Genomic DNA, 12,778 nt, shown 5'->3' with positions numbered 1-12,778 from the left:
ACCCGCCAGGACGGATGGCCGGCTGGGCCAGGGTGTCCCCCGGCCCCGATGGACCCTGTCCCTACCCCTGGGCGGCGCCCCAGCCCCCAGCCCAGGTCTGACTCTCGATGCTGATTTCTTGTCAATTTCTAAGAAGGAGCCCTCAGGTTTTACCTTCCACGTGCCCTCAGACGCGTTTGTATTTCTTCCTCTGGAAAACGTCTTTTCAGGTCCTTGGCCCGTGATGGGTTATATTCATGTTATCTATAGAAGAGCTGCTCTGAATATATACATCAGATATCTGTGCGCCACACTTGATCTGAATATCTATGTCTTTATAAGAGTCCTGTTGCTGCTGTAACCAATTCACCAAACTTATTAAGACGACGGGAGCTGATTCTCTCACGGTTCTGGAAGGCAGACATCCAAAACGGGTCTCACAGGGCTGAAATCGTGGTGTCGCAGGGTTGGTTCCGTCTCCTTCCTTTTCCAGCTTCTGGAGGTGCTGCATTCCTTGGCTCGTGGCCATGTGCCAGCCTGACCTTCCCTTCCTTCCATGGTCACGTCTCCTTCTCTGACTCTGACCTCCCTCCCTCCCTCCCGTAAGGACCTCGTGATGACAGTGGGTCCACCCTGCTCCAGGATGACGTCCTCTCAGGAGCCTTAACTTCACCTCATCTGCAAAGCCCCTTTTGCCACATGACGTGACCTTCCCATGGGTCCCGGGCATCGGGACACAGGTGTCTCTGGGGGCCTTTGCCCCGCCTATCCTCCTGCCTTCTCCACATGCTACAGTGCGTCCTCCTGGTCTGAACTGGTCTTGCAACTTCTGCGTTCATGTCTTTACTACACAGCAGTTTAACTTTTTACATCACTGAATGTGTTCATCTGGTCCTTTATGGATTTGGAGCTCGGGGTAGCATGCCTTTCCTGCACCAGAATTATGAAAATACTGTATTTTTATTCTAATCCTTCTATATTTTGTTTTGATATTTAGGCTTCATTTTGTACATGAGGTAGGGCTCCAACTTTATTTTTTTCCAAAAGGTGGATTAATTGTACTAACAATACTTTTGAACGATCCTTTCCTCTGTTTGAAGTGTTTCCGAATTCCTAAATTCTCATTTAAAGGGCCACATGCTAGATTCTCTTCATTTTCTAAACCCACTTACCTGTCTCTGCACCGTGCTTCTGAGTTAGCAGCGCCTCAGGCTGTATTTTCATAACGAGGAAGGCAAGGCCCCCGACTTTCCCCAGCGTCTTCTAATCGCCTCTCTCATATCCCGTCTACACGTTGTTAATCCCAGGAATTGTCCCTGGACTTTCCCACTCTAGCTCTGTTTTCTAAGCAGTTCTGTCTTCTTTTCCACACCTCTTTTCTTTTTCTCTCTTCTGTGTCTTCAGAGCCTTCTTCCAATTAGCTGCTTTTCTCACTGGCTTGGCTAGAGTTTTTTCAGTGTAACTTACCCAGTGAGTTCTTTTATTTTAAAGGCGACTTGGGCTTCCCTGGTGGCGCAGTGGTTGAGAATCCGCCTGCCGATGCAGGGGTCACGGGTTCGTGCCCTGGTCCGGGAAGATCCCACATGCCGCGGAGCGACTGAGCCCGTGAGCCATGGCCGCTGCGCCTGCGCGTCCGGAGCCTGTGCTCCGCAACGGGAGAGGCCACAGCAGTGAGAGGCCCGCGTACCACAAAAAAAAATAAAATAAAGGCGACATTTTTCATTTAAATAAGTTCTGCGTGTTCAATTCCAAATTCATTTCTCCTGTTCTGGTCTTTCATTCTGACTCCTTCCTTTATAGTTCGTAATTTTAAATAAACATACTCATGTCATCTTGTTCTGTTATTTCTAATTGACAGAGCGCTAATCCCAGGTTGCTTAGTTATTCCTCACAAGAGTTCATTTTCTAGTGTGGTTTTCCACTACGTGCCCATCTCGGGCAGGAGCTGTTTTTCCCGAGGGTGTCTGGGGGCCCAGCAGTCACCAGCCCCCTGGTCCTGGCCTCCGTTTTACCCAAAGTCTCATCTGCTTGATCCTGCACCACAGAGACAGTATATAAATGCAGTCCCCAGACGCACAGGTAGTAAAGGTTTGAGCTTATTTTTCGGGGCAAACTTCCTGCTCTACTCAAATCCCTGGGAGCTTCTTCCTCATTGGGAAATCTACTTGTCTATTATAAAGCATTAAACAATGGTTAAGTTTTATATAGCTCTCTCCACACCAAACTAATAAAAGTTGAGAAAAGTTTTATAGACATAATTCAAATGAATCATATCAAAGGCAACTTTTGAATTTGAGTTCAAATCTGTGAAGAAAACTGTAGGCCCATAATCTCCAATTCTCAACCGTGTTTAATGGTTCTACCTTTTAATTTATGTGAATTGTTTCTCGCTAGCGCTGAACTTGTGCAAAAGGGTGTTGGCAGGGCTTCCCTGGTGGTGCAGTGGTTGGGAGTCCGCCTGCCGATGCAGGGGACACGGGTTTGTGCCCCGGTCCGGGAAGATCCCACGTGCCGCGGAGCGGCTGGGCCCGTGAGCCACGGCCGCTGAGCCTGCGCGTCCGGAGCCTGTGCTCCGCAATGGGAGAGGCCACGACAGTGAGAGGCCCGCGTACCGGAAAAAAAAAAAAAGGTGGGGGCGTGTTGGCAGCTCTCATTACATTTTTTTAAAAAGTGGGGGTGGGGGGCTTCTTCCTCACTTCCCCAGCATAAGGGCAAAGGATTTCAATCCACTTTTTATGGTGCTGCTGCAGCTCTTTGGTGCTTCGAGCTTCACGGGAGGCTCCATTGTTCACGCCAGCTGCCCTACAACACGCATGGTTGTAGGTGCCCTGGCTGTGGGCGCCCTGATCATCAGGGATAAGGACACCCACACCGAGGGAGCCAGGCCTCCAGCCAGGCGACGCCACCCTGGGCAGGGAGCTCCCGCCAACAGCAGGCCTCCGGGGGGCCTCGGGGGGCCCCTCCCGGCTCCACCCCACCTGGGGTGAACTCTGACGGTGTCACTGACAGCAGTCAGACCAGCCTCCAATTCTTCTCACCAGATGCCATCGGAGTGGGCTGGAGTCCCACTCAGGGCGGCCGGCAGGCAGGGGGGCTGAGAAATTCCTCGGCAGACATGCACTCCAGATAAGGAAGCTTTGGGAGGTGACGGAGGGGAGAGTCGGGGACGCCAGCCAGGAGCTGAGAAGGTCCCTCCGGAGCCCTGCCCTGAGGAAGGCCCACGGCCCGTACCCCAGCCAGCCGCCTTCCACCTCCCATACGGGCGGGGGGGCCCTGGCCACCTGCACCTCCTCCAAGACACACCAGCCAAGCAGCCGTCAGGCCTGACCAAGGGAGCGGAGAGCCCCCCGGAGCAGGGTCGTGGCAGACCCCCGGGCCGGAGGAACGGAAGCCAGGGCAGCAGGCTTTGCAGGAATTACTGGGATTCTTGTCTGCATGTTAAATGGCCTCACTCCGGATCTGGGACCCCACCTCCAGGGCCGGATCCTAAGGCATTAATAAGATGTTTACACAAGGATGGATAAATAAAGATGGTCACCACCACAGGGTTTGTAGTAGAAAAAATACGAATTACCCACACCCGTCAATCAGGGATCTCTTAAATAAATGCTGATGCATCCAAGACGATTCCCTCTTTCTCCTTCACTCCACACCCCAAGCCCACCCGGCACATCAGGGTCTGCTGACAGGATGAACACACAGAGTGAGGTGGCCTTCCTGTGACACCATCACCCCCCAGATGCCCCAGGAGAGCTCAGCTGGAACCGACCGCAGGGCTTCGGCCCCAGAGCGCCAACCGTGCCGTCACCTCACAAAGCCCCCACCCGCCCCAGGTCATCTCCGTCCACGGGCCGTCTGCTGCACGGGGCCCTGCCGACCTGCTGACGTGTCTTAATTCACTTAATCCTCTCTCACTGGGGCCGCCAGGCAGCCTTCCAACCTCACTTACAGAGAAACTTGGGCCGACAGGCTGGATGGTCACTTGTCAAGGACACCAGCAAGTCTCTGCTCCAGCCATTTCCATCTGTCCTGAAATTTGAATCCACTCTTGCAAGATAAAGGTTTGTCACCACCGAGAACATCCAAAGAAAGGAGATACGGACGCCTTAAACGATTCCAAAAACGCTTTGATAAGTGGCGGCGGAGCTGGGGTGGGAGAGCGTGCGGGACCCGGGGCCGCCGTGCCGCCTGCACCGTGCAGGTCCAGACGAGTTTGTGAAACTGGGCGGGCGCAGCTTAGGAGGCCCGGGAGTGATCCCGAGGCCAGCCACGGAGACACCACCGGGCTCAGCACGCGGCAGACTGCGGGCGGCGGGTCCAAGCCGAGCCCGTCGGCCGCAGCGCGGAGCTGCCGTACCCGCCATCCACGGTCCTGCTCCTTGGTTCACATTTACAGCCAGGAAGGGAGTGGAGCCCGGCAGGGAGGTGTCTGAGTGGCCCGTGGCTACCGGAACAAACAGCCTCGGACTTGGTGGCTTAAAGCCACACAAAGCGATCCCCTGAAGTCAGGGGGTCGCAAGTCGGACCCAAGCCTCACGGGGCTCAGCCAAGGCGTCACGGGGGCGGGGAGGGTCTGCATTCTTGCCCCTTTCCAGCTTCCAGAGGCTCAGGGCCCCTCCCTCTGTCCTCCGAGCAGCAGCCCCAGCCCCCTGACCCTCACTCTGGCCGCGTGGCCACACCTCCTCTCCTCTCAGACCTCCCGCCTCCCCTGCAAGGGCCCTGTGGTTGACCCAGACCCACCTGGATATTCCATCTCAAGGCCCTTAATTTGGTCACACCCGCAAGGACCTCACGGCGTATCCACGGATTCCGGGGGGGTGGTCTGGTAATGGACATCCCTGGGGTCCGCTACCCCGCCAGCCGCGGGAGCGGGACCTCCCGGGCCGGGCGCCGAGGGAGGAGGCCAGCGCACGCGCGGTGCTGCCCGCCAGGCACTGGTCCAGCCCCCACAGGTGCAGGGCTGAGGTTCAGGCTCACCCAGCGCGCACGGCCACAGGGCCGGGGGGCCAGAGTCTCCGCCCGACACGATGCCGCTGCCCCAGCCGGACACCCTGGCCGGCCGCACCCTAGCGCGAGGCCGAGATGGGACTGGACCCCAACTTGCCCTCTGGCCGTGCTGCGACCAGCGCCGCCGCTGACCGCCAGCCCGGCTTCTGAAGCTCTTCAGATCCGTCTGGGAAGGGCAGGCACACACGCACAGACACCAGACGTAACAGTCACATTTGCGAAGCACCTGAGTGTTCACTGCTTTCAGTCCTGATTTCACAGAGAAAACCCCCTGGCAAGTGCCGCCGGGAACGGGGTGAGGGAGGCCGAAGGCCCGCAGGGAGGCCGAAGGCCCGCGGGGAGCCCTGCTCTGCGTGGAGCGCGCGGCCGGCAGAGCGCCCGTGGAGGAATGCCTGGGGAGGGAGGGTGGCTGCTGTGGCCGGGGAGGCCCGAGGGCAGGGCCAGGCGAGGGCCGAGGGCCCCCGGGGCCCCGAGAACCTCCCGGCTCTGAGCTGGGACGGGAAGCAGGCCGTGGTGCTGTGACGTTACCGCAAGGGAGCGCAAGCTGGCTGAAGTCATCGGCAAGGCCGGTCCGCGGAGGCTGAGCCCCGAAGCGTGGCCGAGGGGGACTGAGAAGCACCGGAACTCCGGGCCACGGTGCAAAGCAGGGAGAGGGGCTGGACGTGTCCTCCCAGCTGACGGGGCCCCTCGGGGCCAAGGACAAGCACCACCGTCCTCAGCTCCCCTGAGACGGATGGGGGACAGGCGCACACTGCGTCCTGCCTGGCCCAAGCGTGCCACGTGTGGGCAGCTGGGGACACCCACTCCCAGGAGGTCACAGAAGGGAATCTGACCTCAGCTGTGTCCGGGGGAGCACACGTGCCCGTCAGCAGTGCACAGGCCGACGGCTGGCCCCTGTCCCACGCGCCCCTCCTGGAGGGGGCGCCCACCGAGACGCCCGGCGGGGACGGCTCTGCCTCCTGTTTCCGCTTTCCCACGCCCCACCAGGCACAGCTGCCCCCAGCGCCCTCGCTCCGCCTCGCCAGCCTCATCCCGCAGCGTCTGCACAACACTCGTGCCGAGGGGAGGGGCGAAATGTGAAACCACGCTTGCCCCAAAGCTAGAAGATCCAGGAAGGGTGGTTAGGGAAGCGCTGCCCCCACCCCCCGGCGAGGGGAGGGCGGGGGGGGGTACTAACCAGCCCCCGTCTGCGTCTGGACGGGTCACAGGCTTAGCCAACACTCCAAGTCTTTGTTTTGTTTTGCTTTTCGTTTTTTCAACAGTGTCTGGCAGAGAAAAGCGGTCATTTTAAAATGTATTCAATGGGGGAGGCTGACGTGTGTCAACTTTTCACTTTACAAAGACTCGACCCAGGATGGCCCAGACAGCTCCCCCCCAGCAAGCCCTGCCGCAATGCCCGTTGTGAAAACGCAAATTTATTCAACACGACTGGTGTATTAGGGAACAGTCTGAAGATAAGACAGATCGCCTGTTTTTCTCATGCACGATCTCGCCCTCCGGAAACACTGGGAAGCTCGGACACCCCGCTGAACAGAGCCTGGCGGGAACACAGACGCGCACACCCCCCAAGCCCGCGGCCCCTGTGCTGGGCACACCCACCTTCACCGCAGCCAGCGCCCCCGCACCTACGTCCCCTGCAAACTCCCCTGGCAGAGACGGGATGTTCACACCCACTGAACATGGGAAGTGGTGCTCCTTCATTGGGTTCTCATCTTTACGTGTCAGTGATGGAGTTTTAAGGGCTATGTCCCCAGCCCCATCTTTCCCGCAAGGCCTGTGGTTTTCACTGTGTGAATTTGCAGGACGCAGTGATTTTTAGGAATTCATGTGTTATAGGACAGCAGAATCATCCGTGTTACATGTGAGGTGCAGGTTTTCCAGAGAACGCCCTTGCCTACTGCGCGGATTTGGATGGTGTATGACCGTGAGGCCAGGGCCCGACTGTGGCGGGCTGTAGCGCATGACCCCCTCACCCGCACATTTCTAACAGTCCTTTCAAGCCAGACAGGCATTTTTCACTAAAAAGAACGCTACAAAAACGTCTTCCTGCAGCACGACCTGGTTTTGAGTGTAAGAATTCCGTTACCAAATTGGCAGCTTTTTCAAATCAAGGACCAAACAACTTAAGGATTCCCTCAGAAAAACTTCAACGGCTGGTTAAGCAAAGCCTTCAATGGAACAGGAATTGATTTATCGCCTGAATTCTAAGCACCAGCCATCAAACCAAGCAAGACTCTAGAGTGAGAAACGGGCACTTGGACAAGCTGACATAATACGACGCAGCGCTCTCAGCAGTGAGTACATGTCAAAGGCGGGCCCACCTCCCCTGCCGAGACGCACATCACGGCTCAGAGGAGGAAGGACCGAGAGCAACTGCGGGTGGTGGGGACCTCCCGCCCGCCAGACGCCACCCACAGCTCATCCGAGGAGCCGGTGGAAGTCCCCAGACAGCCTGAGCTTGGTCCCATCCGACGGCGAGGGCTCCGAGGCTCCGAGAGGGCTGCTGACCTGTGCGGACGTGCACCGTGAGGGGCGGAGGTGGGTACGGACGCAGCTCTCACTGCCCGGGAGGTCTCCTCGGAAGAAGAGCAGGCACCTTCGGATTGCTGGGGGAGTTTAGACTCTACTGTTATATTACGAATTGTTTTCATTAACTGACTTTACTCATTCTTAGCTATTTAGACGATAGGCGTAGCACAGTGGGACTTTTAGGAGCGGAGGTGTGTGTTTCACTTGTCCGTCTTGGTGCAAGGCCTCCAGTAAAGAGAAGGGCTCCCTCCATTCTTTACCCCGTTACCCTGTGGCCCTGAACAAAGCCTGAGTGCTGTCGGAGCGGCAGTGACGCACTGACAGCAGGCAGCCTGCTTGCTTTTACTGCGACCCCCATCTCCCCGTCCCGGCCACTGCGTCCTCGCAGCCCGGGTGAGCAGAGCCAGGACCGAGTCATGGGAAGCGGGCGGCAAAGGCCCCTGAAAGGCCCTGGCAGGGGTCCTGGCTCCTCCCCGGCAGCCCTGGGAATCCACGGTCCAGAGGGGCTTTGCTCAACTTTGCGGAGGCGGTGAAGAAGTGCAGGGGGCCCACGTCACACCGGAGGCACAGGGACACCTGGACAGGTGCGGGCAGAAGTCCCTGCTCCGCTGGGAAAGATCCTCTCGCCTGGGCTGACGGTTTTCACACCACGGAGGGAGCACCCTTGCTTAGAAGCTCAGGTTCCGCAGGTGGAGAGATCATTCCAGAGGAGCCGGGCCAGCCCGTGAAGTGGGGTAAGTGCAGCAGGAAAATGGGTGAGTTCCCAGAGCATGAATTTCATTGGAGGATTGGAGGTGAGAACAGGAGATTAAACTGCCCAATTATTTTAAACATTATATATGGTTCTATGGTGGGATTAAATGTAAAACTTCAAAGAAGTGCCATCCTACAGAGCGCTGCACCAGCCAGTGCCCCAAATCGCCATCAGGGTCGATGCCTGGGCACGGGCAATAATGACCTGATCGCCACGTGCAGACTCCAGCGTGTGGAGGGTGCCTGCCCGCTCCTTCCCAGGACACACACATCTTAGCATGAAATCGCAATTCATACAGACGAGCTTCCTGCTTATATGTTCTGGAACGTGTTTCCAGGGGAGGCATTTGGGAAGAAACTCTGATCTTCAGGGTCGGAAAGACCCCTTTAAGACCCATTTATCCTCTGGTAACTCAGGGGTAAGCATTGCTTCAAGTAACAAAGTTTTCCTTCTAAACAACAGCTCTGGTTGTCACCGAATCTCATCCTCTTTGTCTCTAGTATAGAATCCAAATCAAAAGGAGACCCACAGGGCTTCCCTGGTGGCGCAGTGGTTGGGAGTCCGCCTGACGATGCAGGGGACGCGGGTTCGTGCCCCGGTCCGGGAAGATCCCATGTGCTGCGGAGCGGCTGGGCCCGTGAGCCGTGGCCGCTGAGCCTGCGCGTCCGGAGCCTGTGCTCAGCAACGGGAGAGGCCACGACAGTGAGAGGCCCGCATACCAGGAAAAAAAAAAAAAAAAAAAAAGGAGACCCACACCCACCATTAGCGTGAATCCATCTGAATCCCACACAGAACAGTTTGGGGAGACAGGGTGACCTGTAGGCCCCTCCTACTGCAGCCTAGCACGTACCATTTTTCATACTTCAGTCTTTCTAATCTAAACGCACAATTACTGCCATGTCTGCACACACCCTGTCCTATAGCTCACTTCTTACCTTTATTTGTAAGCCCCAATACAAGTATTGAGAAATCAGACTTGACACTGCCGTGGCAAATGAAAAAATCAGAATCAACTGACTACACAGAAAGTAACCATAAGAAACACTGAAAACAGGTGAAACAATTTACATTCTAGCTGGATCCTGAGGTCCATGTGGCTTCATCACTGAAGTCTACCAGAAACTTAAGAAAAAAAATAACATCAAAATCACACAAACTGGGACTTCCCTGGTGGCGCACTGGTTAAGAATCCGCCTGCCAATGCAGGGCACACAGGTTCGAGCCCTGGTCCGGGAAGCTCCCACATGCCGCGGAGCACCTAAGCCCGTGCGCCACAACTACTGACCCTGTGCTCTAGAGCCCGCGAGCCACAACTACTGAGCCCACGTGCCTAGAGCCTGTGCTTCACAACAACAGAAGCCACGGCAATGAGAAGCCCGCACACCACAACGAAGAGTAGCCCCCACTCGCTGCAACTAGAGAAAGCCCGTGCACAGCAACAAAGACCCAACACAGCCAAAAATTAATGAATTAATTAATTCATTAATTTTTAAAAATCACACAAACTCATTAAGAAAATAAAGAGAGAGGGAATGATCTCTTATCCACATTATGAGGCCTGTTACTCTGATACCAAAACCAGACAAAGACATTACAAGGAAACAACAGACCAAGACCCCTCGTGAGCACAGACACAAAATTCCTTAACAAAATATGAGCAAATCATTTCCAGCAACATATGAAAATGATAGCACGTAATTAACAAGTGAGGTTTGTCCCAGGAATGCAAGGTTGGTTTTACACTTGAAAATCTATCAACAAAATTCCCCATTTCAAGCGGAAAAAAGGAGACAGTAAGATCCTCTCAAAAGATGCAGTGAAAGCTTTTCATGAAACTGAGCAACGAATTACGATAAAAACTCCACGTCAATCAGAGATAGAATAAAACCTCCTCGACCCGATAAAGGGCAACCATGTAAAATCCAGAGCACACACAGGCCTTGATGGTGAGATACTGGACTTTCCCCACTAACGTGAGGTACAAGGCAAGGATGTCCACTTGCCTCACTTCTATTTTAATGCTGGAGGTCCAGGCCAGAGCAGAAGGGCAGAGACAGACAACACGGGAACACAGGTCGGAAAGGAAGAAGTAAAACTTCTGCTCTCATAACCGACAAGGTCCTACTGCCCAGCACAGGGAACTATGTTCAATCTCCTGTGATAAACCAGAATGGAAGAGAATATGAAAAGAATATAAAAACATGTACACATGTGTATAAGTGAACCACTCTGCTGTACAGCAGAAAGTGACACAACATTGTAAATCAGCTACACTTCCATTAAAAAAACCAAACTTCTATTCTTGGGCAACGTGAGTGTCTACCTAGATAACCCCCAGGGATTAAAAAGAAACAATGACTAGAACCAGCAATGAGCTGGGCCTCAGGGTAAAGGTCAATACCGAACACCGGCTGCATTTCTCTGCATAAGCACAAGCAGCTGGAAATGGAAGAAGAAACTTACATATCACTTACAACCGAATCTTAAAATGCTTAGAGAAGCATATTTAACAAAATGCGCGCTAGACCCGACGCTGAAAACTACAAAGTACGACGGAGAGAAGCCCCAGGAGACCGAAGTGCGAGAAGAGGCAGACTACGTCACGTCCACGGACCAGCAAAGTCCACACAGCACGATGGCACCTCTTCCCGACCTGGGCCGGAGGTTCAACCCAATCCCAGGCAAGGGCAACCAGGCTGTCTCTGTAGAAACTGACAGACCAGTTCTACAGTTTACAGGGAAACACAAAGGATCTGTAATAGCCAAAACAACTTTGAAAAAGAAGAACAAATTTAGAAGATGGTATTTAAGGCACACTATGAAGCCATAATAATCAGGACAGGGTGGTACTGGTTCAAAGACAGATGGCTCGGTCAGAGGAAGAGACTCAGAAATAGACCCCCGTGTACACAGTCAATTCACGTTCACAAAGGTACCAAAGGAATTTGCGGGCGGCAAGGACAGTCTTCTCAACGAACAATGCTGACACAAGTGCATATTCATATAAAGAAAATATGAATCTCAACCTTTACTTCAGACCACACACAAGAATTATATTGACATGGACCATAGATCTAAACATAAAAGCTAAATTAATAAAACTTCTGGATGAAAACATAAGAAAAATTACTCATGACCTTGGGATAGACAAATAGTCCTTGGAGAGGACACAAAAAAAGCATGAACCATAACAAAAATTGATAAATTAAACATCATCAACTTCTGTCCTTCGGAAGATATTATTAAGTGCTTCCCTGGTGGCGCGGTGGTTGGGGGTCCGCCTGCCGATGCGGGGGGCGCGGGTTTGTGTCCCGGTCCGGGAGGATCCCGTGTGCCGCGGAGCGGCCGGGCCCGTGAGCCGTGGCCGCTGGGCCTGCGCGTCCGGAGCCTGCGCTCTGCAACGGGAGAGGCCACGGCAGCGAGAGGCCCGCGGACCAAAAAAAAAAAAAAAAAAAAAAGATATTAAGAAAATGAGAAAGCAAGGCCAAGACTGGGAGAAAATTATTCACAAAACATGTATCTCATCCAGGATTTGTGTCCAGACTACATATAAAACCTCTCAAAACTCAGGAATAAGAAAAATATCCCAATAAAAAATGAATCAGTAATGAAGACACTTCATCAAAGATTGCTGATAGGCTTCTGAAAAAATGCTCAAAATCATTAGTCACTAGGAAAATGAAAATTAAAACCACTACGTGTACCACTACACACCTATGAGGATGGCTAAAAAAAAGTTTAAAACGGCTGACAGTACCAAGTGCTGGCGAGGGTGGGGGGCAATGAGGCGTCCGGGTGATCGTGTGAGGGGCGCCCTCTCTGGGCTCCCGCAGGCGTGGCCGTGGGGGACCCCGAGAGTGGGCACCGCACCCACTGCAGCCTCCTCGCGGCCCCGACGCCTGAACTCGGGAACCTGGCTGTGGCCCAAGTGCACGGGGAGCAGCCGCGCTGGCTGGGCAGCTTCTTGTGAAGCTGAGCCTACACCAATCTAAGACCGGGCAAGTCCACTGCGAGGTACTAGCCCCAAAGGTGAAAATGACAAGTGCACGCGGAGGCCTGTACATGGAGCTTCACAGCAGCTTCGTTCATCACAGCCCCAGACTAGAACGAACCCAAATGTCCATCAACACGGGAACACGCAAACATCCAAACAACCCACCACCGCCCACAACGAAGGGGGATAAACCTCCGCGAAACACCACCACACGGGTAGATCTCAGCAACGTTACGCTGTGAACAAAGCCCGACGCACAAAAGGTACTCACTGGATGGTCCCGTTCACAGGAAATTCCAGCTAATCTGTGAGAGGGAGCAGGTCAGGCGGGGCCATAGGATGGGGCCGATGAAAGCGATTTACCTCGATTGTGATGCTGGTTACACACGCGCAGAAATCTGTCCAAACTCATCAACACGTAAAATTCAAAAGATTAAAAGCATTCCACGTGAAAAAATTAAAATTAAAAAATTAGAATTTAAAAGGACTCAGGAGAATCCGGGAGGGTTCCCACT

The sequence above is a fragment of the Kogia breviceps genome, chromosome 18, assembly GCF_026419965.1.
Source record: "Kogia breviceps isolate mKogBre1 chromosome 18, mKogBre1 haplotype 1, whole genome shotgun sequence".
NCBI lineage: Eukaryota > Metazoa > Chordata > Mammalia > Artiodactyla > Physeteridae > Kogia > Kogia breviceps.
This window is presented reverse-complemented; position numbering follows the sequence as displayed.